Source organism: Pseudophryne corroboree, unplaced genomic scaffold (genome assembly GCF_028390025.1).
Source record: "Pseudophryne corroboree isolate aPseCor3 unplaced genomic scaffold, aPseCor3.hap2 scaffold_2375, whole genome shotgun sequence".
Taxonomy (NCBI): domain Eukaryota; kingdom Metazoa; phylum Chordata; class Amphibia; order Anura; family Myobatrachidae; genus Pseudophryne; species Pseudophryne corroboree.
In genome coordinates, this window is record NW_026969030.1 from 8505 (window position 1) to 21084 (window position 12580).

Below are 12580 nucleotides of genomic sequence, written 5' to 3' on the forward strand. Positions count from 1 at the left end.
AGTGCCCAGCTGCTGCAAGAAATCAGCTTGAATCCTTCAGGGGCTGGGGCATAGCCAACATGAGCCCCACACCGACGGAGGGTGGAGGTGTTTAATGCGAACTAGGGGTCATCCAAGTGCCGCAAAAGGCCGCCATGCCCTGCACGCCCCTTTTCTCTTTTCATATGCAGACGAGGGTTGAAGCCAACTTTGACCCACTGCTTGGATGACATCGCCATATGCAAATCCATCTGCTGCAGGCCTTCCCCCAGGAATGCTTGCACTAGTTGTTGCATTTGGTTTGTTGTTTGGGGGTGCTTCAGTATTAGGCAGCCTTCTGCCCTCCCATGTTCATCTGAAAATATGTGTTCTCCCTGCAGTTGTTGTCCCCAGATGAGAGTTCCCTTGTGCTGCCTCAGTTGAATCTCCTTTACTTGACAGAGATGTGCCTGAGCAGCGGCCCTCCCCAGCCCTATCCCAAATCATACTTATTTTGCATAGGAGATACCATGGTCATGAAGACTGTTCTCCCAGGGTGCGGTTCATTCATTGCATTCTGGGTATGCTGACCCCTGTGATTTCCCCAAATGTGGGAAACTCGACTGCATTATTTAATGCGAACTAGGGGTCATCCAAGCACCGCAAAAGGCCGCCATGCCCTGCATACCCCTTTTCTCTTTTCATAAGCAGACGAGGTTTGAAGCCAACCTTGACCCACTGCTTGGATGACATCACTTGCTGCCTTTCCAATGAAGCAAGTTTAATTTAATAATAGGTGAAAAACCATCCCTACAAAGGTGATAATCAGATACTTGGCTTTGTGGACACTTTTCAGAGCACAAATTTGTTAGCATAAAAATAAAGCCAGAAACTGAAGAGCTGTTTAATCACTCAATTGGATTTTTCTGCCAGCATATTTCTTTTTCTCTGCAACCCACTGCTAAATTGTGCTTTGTGGCTGTTTTTTTTATAAAATCACTTAATCAAATCTAACTCTGATTACATCAGAGAAGGCCAGGTACCCTACACCATAAGAGGTGGTTTGAAATTTTTACTTGTCTACTTAAAGATCACCAAAATCTGATAACAAGGTCAATTACGTCCCTAGGTGGGATTGAACCACCAACCTTTTGGTTAACAACTGAACACGCTAACTGTTTGTGCCTCAGAGACACTTTGCGAAAGTACATACTGACAAAGGCTAATAAGCATTCATCTAGAACGTTTCCTAGAAAAACTTTAAAAAGTCAATAATCTGGAGAGTTTTTGTAAGATGTTTCTTCCATCAACCAATGAAGAAACACATTGGTACTTTCCCATGATGAGTGAGTGCTTCAGGATCTCTTGCACTTACATGTGCAGCAGAGTACTGTAATGGAAGCATGCTGGGTCCATAACCCAGAGGTAGGCAGATTGAAACTATCCTCTGCTATATGCATTGTTTTTTGTTAATTAAAGTAATCCAAAACTGGGATTGATATTTTTGCTCTTTTATTTTTACTTAAAGTACAATAACTTTTACCATTTTAATTTGTTTTAATAGTATATTGACAGTATTGTTTTCTTTCAAAAATCCACTTAATTTTCTTTACCCTATTATTAAAATGGTAATTGACAAAAACAAACTACATTGTCACCAGAAGAGCAGTACAAAATATACAAGTGATATATTAAAATCATCTTTCCAGCTTTAATTTCAATGATGCCTTGGTGCAACAATTTTGTGAGAAACATCTTCACCCATAAAGAAAGATTTTCTTAATTCCTTACCTGTGTGCTGATTAGATATCACCTTGTTTTCACATTAAACAGACTTCCCCTTGAGGAAGCAGCAAGGATGCAGTGACGTTTATGTTTCCTGGTGTCAACCTGTATTATTTCAGTAGACATTGAAATGAGGATGCATCTTGCTGCCTTTCCAATGAAGCAAGTTTAATTCAGTAATAGGTGAAAAACCATTCCTACTAAAGGTGTTAATCAGAGACTTGGCTTTGTGGACACTTTTCAGAGAGCAAATTTGTTAGCATAAACATAAAATCAGAAAATGAAGAGCTGTTTAATCACTCAATTGGACTTTTCTGCCAGCATAATTTTTTTTCTCTGCAACCCACTGCTAAATTGTGCTTCCTAGCTGTTTTTTATAAAATCACTTAATCAAATCTAACTCTGATTACATCAGAGAAGGCCGGGTACCCTACACCATAAGAGGGGGTTTGAAATTTTGACTTGTCTACTTAAAGATCACCAAAATCTGATAACAAGGTCAATTACGTCCCTGGGTGGGATTGAATCACCAACCTTTAGGTTAATAGCCATACACACTAACTGATTGCGCCATAGCGACACTTTGCGAAAGTACATACTGACAAAGGCTAATAAGCATTCATCTAGAACGTTTCCTAGAAAAACTTTAAAAAGTCAATAATCTGGAGAATTTTTGTAAGAAACACATTGGTACTTTCCCATGATGAGTGAGTGCTTCAGGATCTCTTGCACTTACATGGGCTATTAACCAAAAGGTTCCCACCCAGTGATGTAATTGACCTTGTGATCAGATTTTGGTGATCTTTAAGTAGACAAGTCAAAATTTCAAACCCCCTCTTATGGTGTAGGGTACCTGGCCTTCTCTGACGTAATCAGAGTTAGATTTAATTAAGGTGCGCAAGGGCATAGAAGGGAGCGGTTTAAGAAAAGAGAAGTGGAAACAGACAGCAAACTAGGCTGGAGAGAGACCTGAGACAAAGAGATCTGAATTATACGAGAGCCGACCAGGGGAAACACAAATTATGCAGTCAAGTTTCCCACATTTGGGGAAATCGCAGGAGCAGCACACCCAGAGTGCAATGGGTGAGCCTTGCCCTGGGAGAAGCACCTTCATGATCATAGTATCTCACCTGGCAGGTAAGTAGGAGTTGGGCTAGTGCTGGGGAGGGTCGCTGCTCGGGTACGCCCCTGTCAAGTGAAGGAGATCCAACTGAGGCAGCACAAGGGAACTCTCGAAAGAAGAACAAGGCTAGAGGAAGATCTGAGACAAAGAAATCTGACTTTTACCAGAGCTGACCAGAGGAAAGCACAAACACAGTCCCCCACTACCACCAGGAAACATTAACGCCACTGCATCCTTGCTGCTTTCTCATGTGGTAGTCTATTTAATGTGAAAACAAGGTGATATCTAATTAGCACACAGAAAAGAAAATTAAGTGAATTTTTGAAAGAAAACAATACTGTCAATATACTATTAAAACAAATTAAAATGGTAAAAGTTATTGTACTTTAAGTAAAAATAAAAGAGCAAAAATATCAATCCCAGTTTTGGATTACTTTAATTAACAAAAAAAAATGCATATAGCAAAGGATAGTTTCAATCTGCCTACCTCTGGGTTATGGACCCAGCATGCTTCCATTACAGTACTCTGCTGCACATGTAAGTGCAAGAGGTCCTGAAGCACTCACTTATCATGGGAAAGTACCAATGTGTTTCTTCATTGGTTGATGGAAGAAACATCTTACAAAAACTCTCCACATTATTGACTTTTTAAAATGTTTCTAGGAAACGTTCTAGATATATGCTTATTAGCCTTTGTCAGTATGTACTTTTGCAAAGTGTCGCTGTGGCGCAATCAGTTAGTGTGTATGGTTATTAACCAAAAGGTTGGTGGTTCAATCCCACCCAGGGACGTAATTGACCTTGTTATCAGATTTTGGTGATCTTTAAGTAGACAAGTCAAAATTTCAAACCCCCTGTTATGGTGTAGGGTACCTGGCCTTCTCTGATGTAATCAGAGTTAGATTTGATTCAGTGATTTTATAAAAACAGCTAGGAAGCACAATTTAGCAGTGGGTTGCAGAGAAAAAGAAATATGCTGGCAAAAAAATCCAATTGAGTGATTAAACAGCTCTTCATTTTCTGGCTTTATTTTTATGCTAACAAATTTGTTCTCTGAAAAGTGTCCACAAAGCCAAGTCTCTGATTAACACCTTTGTAGGGATGGTTTTTCACCTATTACTAAATTAAACTTGCTTCATTGGAAAGGCAGCAAGATGCATCCTCATTTCAATGTCTACTGAAATAATACAGGTTGACACCAGGAAACATTAACGCCACTGCATCCTTGCTGCTTTCGCATGTGGAAGTCTGTTTAATGTGAAAACAAGGTGATATCTAATTAGCACACAGGTAAGGAATTAAGAAAATCTTTATTTAAGGGTGAAGGTGTTTCTCACAAAATCGTTGCCCCAATGCATCATTGAAATTCAAGCTGGAAAGATGATTTTAATATATCACTTGTACATTTTGTATTGCTCTTCTGGTGACAATGTCGTTTGTTTTTGTCAATTACCATTTTAATAATAGGGTAAAGAAAATTAAGTGGATTTTTGAAAGAAAACAATACTGTCAATATACTATTAAAACAAATTAAAATGGTAAAAGTTATTGTACTTTAAGTAAAAATAAAAGAGCAAAAATATCAATCCCAGTTTTGGATTACTTTAATTAACAAAAAAAAATGCATATAGCAGAGGATAGTTTCAATCTGCCTACCTCTGGGTTATGGGCCCAGCATTTTTCCATTGCAGTACTCTGCTGCACATGTAAGTGCAAGAGATCCTGAAGCACTCACTCATCATGGGAAAGTACCAATGTGTTTCTTCGTTGGTTGATGGAAGAAACATCTTACAAAAACTCTCCAGATTATTGACTTTTTAAAGTTTTTCTAGGAAACGTTCTAGATGAATGCTTATTAGCCTTTGTCAGTATGTACGTTTGTAAAGTGTCTCTGTGGCGCAATCTGTTAGTGTGTTTGGTTATTAATCAAAGGGTTGGTGGTTCAATCCCACCCAGGGATGTAATTGACCTTGTTATCAGATTTTGGTGATCTTTAAGTAGACAAGTCAAAATTTCAAACCCCCTTCTTATGGTGTAGGGTACCTGGCCTACTCTGATGTAATCAGAGTTAGATTTGAATAAGTGATTTTATAAAAAAAACAGCTAGGAAGCACAATTTAGCAGTGGGTTGCAGAGAAAAAGAAATATGCTGGCAGAAAAATCCAATTGAGTGATTAAACAGCTCTTCATTTTCTGGCTTTATTTTTATGCTAACGAATTTGTTCTCTGAAAAGTGTCCACAAAGCCAAGTATCTGATTAACATATTTGTAGGGATGGTTTTTCACCTATTACTAAATTAAACTTGCTTCATTGGAAAGGCAGCAAGATGCATCCTCATTTCAATATCTACTGAAATAATACAGGTTGACACCAGGAAACATTAACGCCACTGCATCATTGCTGCTTTCTCATGTGGAAGTCTGTTTAATGTGAAAACAAGGTGATATCTAATTAGCACACAGGTAAGGAATTAAGAAAATCTTTATTTAAGGGTGAAGATGTTTCTCACAAAATCGTTGCCCCAATGCATCATTGAAATTCAAGCTGGAAAGATGATTTTAATATATCACTTGTACATTTTGTATTGCTCTTCTGGTGACAATGTAGTTTGTTTTTGTCAATTACCATTTTAATAATCGGGTAAAGAAAATTAATTGGATTTTTGAAAGAAAACAATACTGTCAATATACTATTAAAACAAATTAAAATGGTAAAAGTTATTGTACTTTAAGTAAAAATAAAAGCTAAAATATCAATCCCAGTTTTGGATTACTTTAATGAACAAAAAAAAAATGCATATAGCAAAGGATAGTTTCAATCTGCCTACCTCTGGGTTATGGGCCCAGCATGCTTCCATTGCAGTACTCTGCTGCACATGTAAGTGCAAGAGATCCTGAAGCACTCACTCATCATGCGAAAGTACCAATGTGTTTCTTCATTGGTTGCTGGAAGAAACATCTTACAAAAACTCTCCAGATTATTGACTTTTTAAAGTTTTTCTAGGAAACGTTCTAGATGAATGCTTATTAGTCTTTGTCAGTATGTACTTTTCGCAAAGTGTCTCTGTGGCGCAATCGGTTAGTGTGTTCAGCTATTAATCAAAAGGTTGGTGGTTCAATCCCATCCAGGGACGTAATTGACCTTGTGATCAGATTTTGGTAATATTTAAGTAGACAAGTCAAAATTGCAAACCCCCTCTTATGGTGTAGGGTACCTGGCCTTCTCTGATGTAATCAGAGTTAGATTTCATTAAGTGATTTTATAAAAAAACAGCTAGGAAGCACAATTTAGCAGTGGGTTGCAGAGAAAAAGAAAAATGCTGGCAGAAAAATCCAATTGAGTGATTAAACAGCTCTTCATTTTCTGGCTTTATTTTTATGATAACAAATTTGTTCTCTGAAAAGTGTCCACAAAGCCAAGTATCTGATTAACATCTTTGTAGGGATGGTTTTTCACCTATTACTAAATTAAACTTGCTTCATTGGAAAGGCAGCAAGATGCATCCTCATTTCAATATCTACGGAAATAATACAGGTTGACACCAGGAAACATTAACGCCACTGCATCTTTGCTGTTTTCTCATGTGGAAGTCTGTTTAATGTGAAAACAAGGTGATATCTAATTAGCACACAGGTAAGGAATTAAGAACATCTTTATTTAAGGGTGAAGATGTTTCTCACAAAATCGTTGCCCCAATGCATCATTGAAATTCAAGCTGGAAAGATGATTTTAATATATCACTTGTACATTTTGTATTGCTCTTCTGGTGACAATGTAGTTTGTTTTTGTCAATTACCATTTTAATAATCGGGTAAAGAAAATTAATAGGATTTTTGAAAGAAAACAATACTGTCAATATACTATTAAAACAAATTAAAATGGTAAAAGTTATTGTACTTTAAGTAAAAATAAAAGAGCAAAAATATCAATCCCAGTTTTGGATTACTTTAATTAACAAAAAAAAATGCATATAGCAGAGGATAGTTTCAATCTGCCTACCTCTGGGTTATGGACCCAGCATGCTTCCATTACAGTACTCTGCTGCACATGTAAGTGCAAGAGATCCTGAAGCACTCACTCATCATGGGAAAGTACCAATGTGTTTCTTCATTGGTTGATGGAAGAAACATCTTACAAAAACTCTCCACATTATTGACTTTTTAAAATGTTTCTAGGAATCGTTCTAGATGAATGCTTATTAGCCTTTGTCAGTATATTCTTTTGCAAAGTGTCGCTGTGGCGCAATCAGTTAGTGTGTAAGGCTATTAACCAAAAGGTTGGTGATTCAATCCCACCAAGGGACTTAATTGACCTTGTTATCAGATTTTGGTGATCTTTAAGTAGACAAGTCAAAATTTCAAACCCCCTATTATGGTGTAGGGTACCTGGCCTTCTCTAATGTAATCAGAGTTAGATTTGATTCAGTGATTTTATAAAAACAGCTAGGAAGAACAATTTAGCAGTGGGTTGCAGAGAAAAAGAAATATGCTGGCAGAAAAATCCAATTGAGTGATTAAACAGCTCTTCATTTTCTGGCTTTATTTTTATACTAACAAATTTGTTCTCTGAAAAGTGTCCACAAAGCCAAGTCTCTGATTAACACCTTTGTAGGGATGGTTTTTCACCTATTACTAAATTAAACTTGCTTCATTGGAAAGGCAGCAAGATGCATCTTCATTTCAATGTCTACTGAAATAATACAGGTTGACACCAGGAAACATTAACGCCACTGCATCCTTGCTGCTTTCGCATGTGGAAGTCTGTTTAATATGAAAACAAGGTGATATCTAATTAGCACACAGGTAAGGAATTAAGAAAATCTTTATTTAAGGGTGAAGATGTTTCTCACAAAATCGTTGCCCCAATGCATCATTGAAATTCAAGCTGGAAAGATGATTTTAATATATCACTTGTACATTTTGTATTGCTCTTCTGGTGACAATGTAGTTTGTTTTTGTCAATTACCATTTTAATAATCGGGTAAAGAAAATTAAGTGGATTTTTGAAAGAAAACAATACTGTCAATATACTATTAAAACAAATTAAAATGGTAAAAGTTATTGTACTTTAAGTAAAAATAAAAGAGCAAAAATATCAATCCCAGTTTTGGATTACTTTAATTAACAAAAAAAAATGCATATAGCAGAGGATAGTTTCAATCTGCCTACCTCTGGGTTATGGACCCAGCATGCTTCCATTACAGTACTCTGCTGCACATGTAAGTGCAAGAGGTCCTGAAGCACTCACTTATCATGGGAAAGTACCAATGTGTTTCTTCATTGGTTGATGGAAGAAACATCTTACAAAAACTCTCCACATTATTGACTTTTTAAAATGTTTCTAGGAATCGTTCTAGATGAATGCTTATTAGCCTTTGTCAGTATGTACTTTTGCAAAGTGTAGCTGTGGCGCAATCAGTTAGTGTGTAAGGCTATTAACCAAAAGGTTGGTTATTCAATCCCACCCAGGGACTTAATTGACCTTGTTATCAGATTTTGGTGATCTTTAAGTAGACAAGTCAAAATTTCAAACCCCCTGTTATGGTGTAGGGTACCTGGCCTTCTCTGATGTAATCAGAGTTAGATTTGATTCAGTGATTTTATAAAAACAGCTAGGAAGCACAATTTGGCAGTGGGTTGCAGAGAAAAAGAAATATGCTGGCAGAAAAATCCAATTGAGTGATTAAACAGCTCTTCATTTTCTGGCTTTATTTTTATGCTAACTAATTTGTTCTCTGAAAAGTGTCCACAAAGCCAAGTATCTGATTAACATATTTGTAGGGATGGTTTTTCACCTATTACTAAATTAAACTTGCTTCATTGGAAAGGCAGCAAGATGCATCCTCATTTCAATATCTACTGAAATAATACAGGTTGACACCAGGAAACATTAACGCCACTGCATCCTTGCTGCTTTCTCATGTGGAAGTCTGTTTAATGTGAAAACAAGGTGATATCTAATTAGCACACAGGTAAGGAATTAAGAAAATCTTTATTTAAGGGTGAAGATGTTTCTCACAAAATCGTTGCCCCAATGCATCATTGAAATTCAAGCTGGAAAGATGATTTTAATATATCACTTGTACATTTTGTATTGCTCTTATGGTGACAATGTAGTTTGTTTTTGTCAATTACCATTTTAATAATAGGGTAAAGAAAATTAAGTGGATTTTTGAAAGAAAACAATACTGTCAATATACTATTAAAACAAATTAAAATGGTAAAAGTTATTGTACTTTAAGTAAAAATAAAAGCTAAAATATCAATCCCAGTTTTGGATTACTTTAATGAACAAAAAAAAAATTCATATAGCAAAGGATAGTTTCAATCTGCCTACCTCTGGGTTATGGGCCCAGCATGCTTCCATTGCAGTACTCTGCTGCACATGTAAGTGCAAGAGATCCTGAAGCACTCACTCATCATGCGAAAGTACCAATGTGTTTCTTCATTGGTTGCTGGAAGAAACATCTTACAAAAACTCTCCAGATTATTGACTTTTTAAAGTTTTTCTAGGAAACGTTCTAGATGAATGCTTATTAGTCTTTGTCAGTATGTGCTTTTTGCAAAGTGTCTCTGTGGCGCAATCGGTTAGTGTGTTCAGCTATTTATCAAAAGGTTGGTGGTTCAATCCCACCCAGGGACGTAATTGACCTTGTGATCAGATTTTGGTGATATTTAAGTAGACAAGTCAAAATTGCAAACCCCCTCTTATGGTATAGGGTACCTGGCCTTCTCTGATGTAATCAGAGTTAGATTTGATTAAGTGATTTTATAAAAAAACAGCTAGGAAGCACAATTTAGCAGTGGGTTGCAGAGAAAAAGAAAAATGCTGGCAGAAAAATCCAATTGAGTGATTAAACAGCTCTTCATTTTCTGGCTTTATTTTTATGATTACAAATTTGTTCTCTGAAAAGTGTCCACAAAGCCAAGTATCTGATTAACATCTTTGTAGGGATGGTTTTTCACCTATTACTAAATTAAACTTGCTTCATTGGAAAGGCAGCAAGATGCATCCTCATTTCAATATCTACGGAAATAATACAGGTTGACACCAGGAAACATTAACGCCACTGCATATTTGCTGTTTTCGCATGTGAAAGTCTGTTTAATGTGAAAACAAGGTGATATCTAATTAGCACACAGGTAAGGAATTAAGAAAATCTTTATTTAAGGGTGAAGGTGTTTCTCACAAAATCGTTGCCCCAATGCATCATTGAAATTCAAGCTGGAAAGATGTTTTTAATATATCACTTGTACATTTTGTATTGCTCTTCTGGTGACAATGTAGTTTGTTTTTGTCAATTACCATTTTAATAATAGGGTAAAGAAAATTAAGTGGATTTTTGAAAGAAAACAATACTGTCAATATACTATTAAAACAAATTAAAATGGTAAAAGTTATTGTACTTTAAGTAAAAATAAAAGAGCAAAAATATCAATCCCAGTTTTGGATTACTTTAATTAACAAAAAAAAATGCATATAGCAGAGGATAGTTTCAATCTGCCTACCTCTGGGTTATGGGCCCAGCATTTTTCCATTGCAGTACTCTGCTGCACATGTAAGTGCAAGAGCTCCTGAAGCACTCACTCATCATGGGAAAGTACCAATGTGTTTCTTCGTTGGTTGATGGAAGAAACATCTTACAAAAACTCTCCAGATTATTGACTTTTTAAAGTTTTTCTAGGAAACGTTCTAGATGAATGCTTATTAGCCTTTGTCAGTATGTACGTTTGTAAAGTGTCTCTGTGGCGCAATCTGTTAGTGTGTTTGGTTATTAATCAAAGGGTTGGTGGTTCAATCCCACACAGGGATGTAATTGACCTTGTTATCAGATTTTGGTGATCTTTAAGTAGACAAGTCAAAATTTCAAACCCCCTTCTTATGGTGTAGGGTACCTGGCCTACTCTGATGTAATCAGAGTTAGATTTGAATAAGTGATTTTATAAAAAAAACAGCTAGGAAGCACAATTTAGCAGTGGGTTGCAGAGAAAAAGAAATATGCTGGCAGAAAAATCCAATTGAGTGATTAAACAGCTCTTCATTTTCTGGCTTTATTTTTATGCTAACGAATTTGTTCTCTGAAAAGTGTCCACAAAGCCAAGTATCTGATTAACATATTTGTAGGGATGGTTTTTCACCTATTACTAAATTAAACTTGCTTCATTGGAAAGGCAGCAAGATGCATCCTCATTTCAATATCTACTGAAATAATACAGGTTGACACCAGGAAACATTAACGCCACTGCATCCTTGCTGCTTTCTCATGTTGAAGTCTGTTTAATGTGAAAACAAGGTGATATCTAATTAGCACACAGGTAAGGAATTAAGAAAATCTTTATTTAAGGGTGAAGATGTTTCTCACAAAATCGTTGCCCCAATGCATCATTGAAATTCAAGCTGGAAAGATGATTTTAATATATCCCTTGTACATTTTGTATTGCTCTTCTGGTGACAATGTAGTTTGTTTTTGTCAATTACCATTTTAATAATCGGGTAAAGAAAATTAATTGGATTTTTGAAAGAAAACAATACTGTCAATATACTATTAAAACAAATTAAAATGGTAAAAGTTATTGTACTTTAAGTAAAAATAAAAGCTAAAATATCAATCCCAGTTTTGGATTACTTTAATGAACAAAAAAAAAATGCATATAGCAAAGGATAGTTTCAATCTGCCTACCTCTGGGTTATGGGCCCAGCATGCTTCCATTGCAGTACTCTGCTGCACATGTAAGTGCAAGAGATCCTGAAGCACTCACTCATCATGCGAAAGTACCAATGTGTTTCTTCATTGGTTGCTGGAAGAAACATCTTACAAAAACTCTCCAGATTATTGACTTTTTAAAGTTTTTCTAGGAAACGTTCTAGATGAATGCTTATTAGTCTTTGTCAGTATGGACTTTTCGCAAAGTGTCTCTGTGGCGCAATCGGTTAGTGTGTTCAGCTATTAATCAAAAGGTTGGTGGTTCAATCCCATCCAGGGACGTAATTGACCTTGTGATCAGATTTTGGTAATATTTAAGTAGACAAGTCAAAATTGCAAACCCCCTCTTATGGTGTAGGGTACCTGGCCTTCTCTGATGTAATCAGAGTTAGATTTGATTAAGTGATTTTATAAAAAAACAGCTAGGAAGCACAATTTAGCAGTGGGTTGCAGAGAAAAAGAAAAATGCTGGCAGAAAAATCCAATTGAGTGATTAAACAGCTCTTCATTTTCTGGCTTTATTTTTATGATAACAAATTTGTTCTCTGAAAAGTGTCCACAAAGCCAAGTATCTGATTAACATCTTTGTAGGGATGGTTTTTCACCTATTACTAAATTAAACTTGCTTCATTGGAAAGGCAGCAAGATGCATCCTCATTTCAATATCTACGGAAATAATACAGGTTGACACCATGAAACATTAACGCCACTGCATCTTTGCTGTTTTCTCATGTGGAAGTCTGTTTAATGTGAAAACAAGGTGATATCTAATTAGCACACAGGTAAGGAATTAAGAACATCTTTATTTAAGGGTGAAGATGTTTCTCACAAAATCGTTGCCCCAATGCATCATTGAAATTCAAGCTGGAAAGATGATTTTAATATATCACTTGTACATTTTGTATTGCTCTTCTGGTGACAATGTAGTTTGTTTTTGTCAATTACCATTTTAATAATCGGGTAAAGAAAATTAATAGGATTTTTGAAAGAAAACAATACTGTCAATATA

General features: G+C 36.1%; 1 non-coding gene and 1 pseudogene across 1 annotated transcript; one reads left to right on the plus strand and one right to left on the minus strand.

Moving 5' to 3' along the window:
* Window positions 1-463: 463 nt before the first annotated feature.
* On the plus strand, window positions 464-642 carry LOC135010992 (U1 spliceosomal RNA; annotated as a pseudogene).
* A 2083-nt stretch (window positions 643-2725) lies between these two features.
* On the minus strand, window positions 2726-2888 carry LOC135010990 (U1 spliceosomal RNA). Its single transcript, XR_010210244.1, has one exon. It is a non-coding gene; the product is annotated as a U1 spliceosomal RNA (small nuclear RNA).
* Window positions 2889-12580: the final 9692 nt, after the last annotated feature.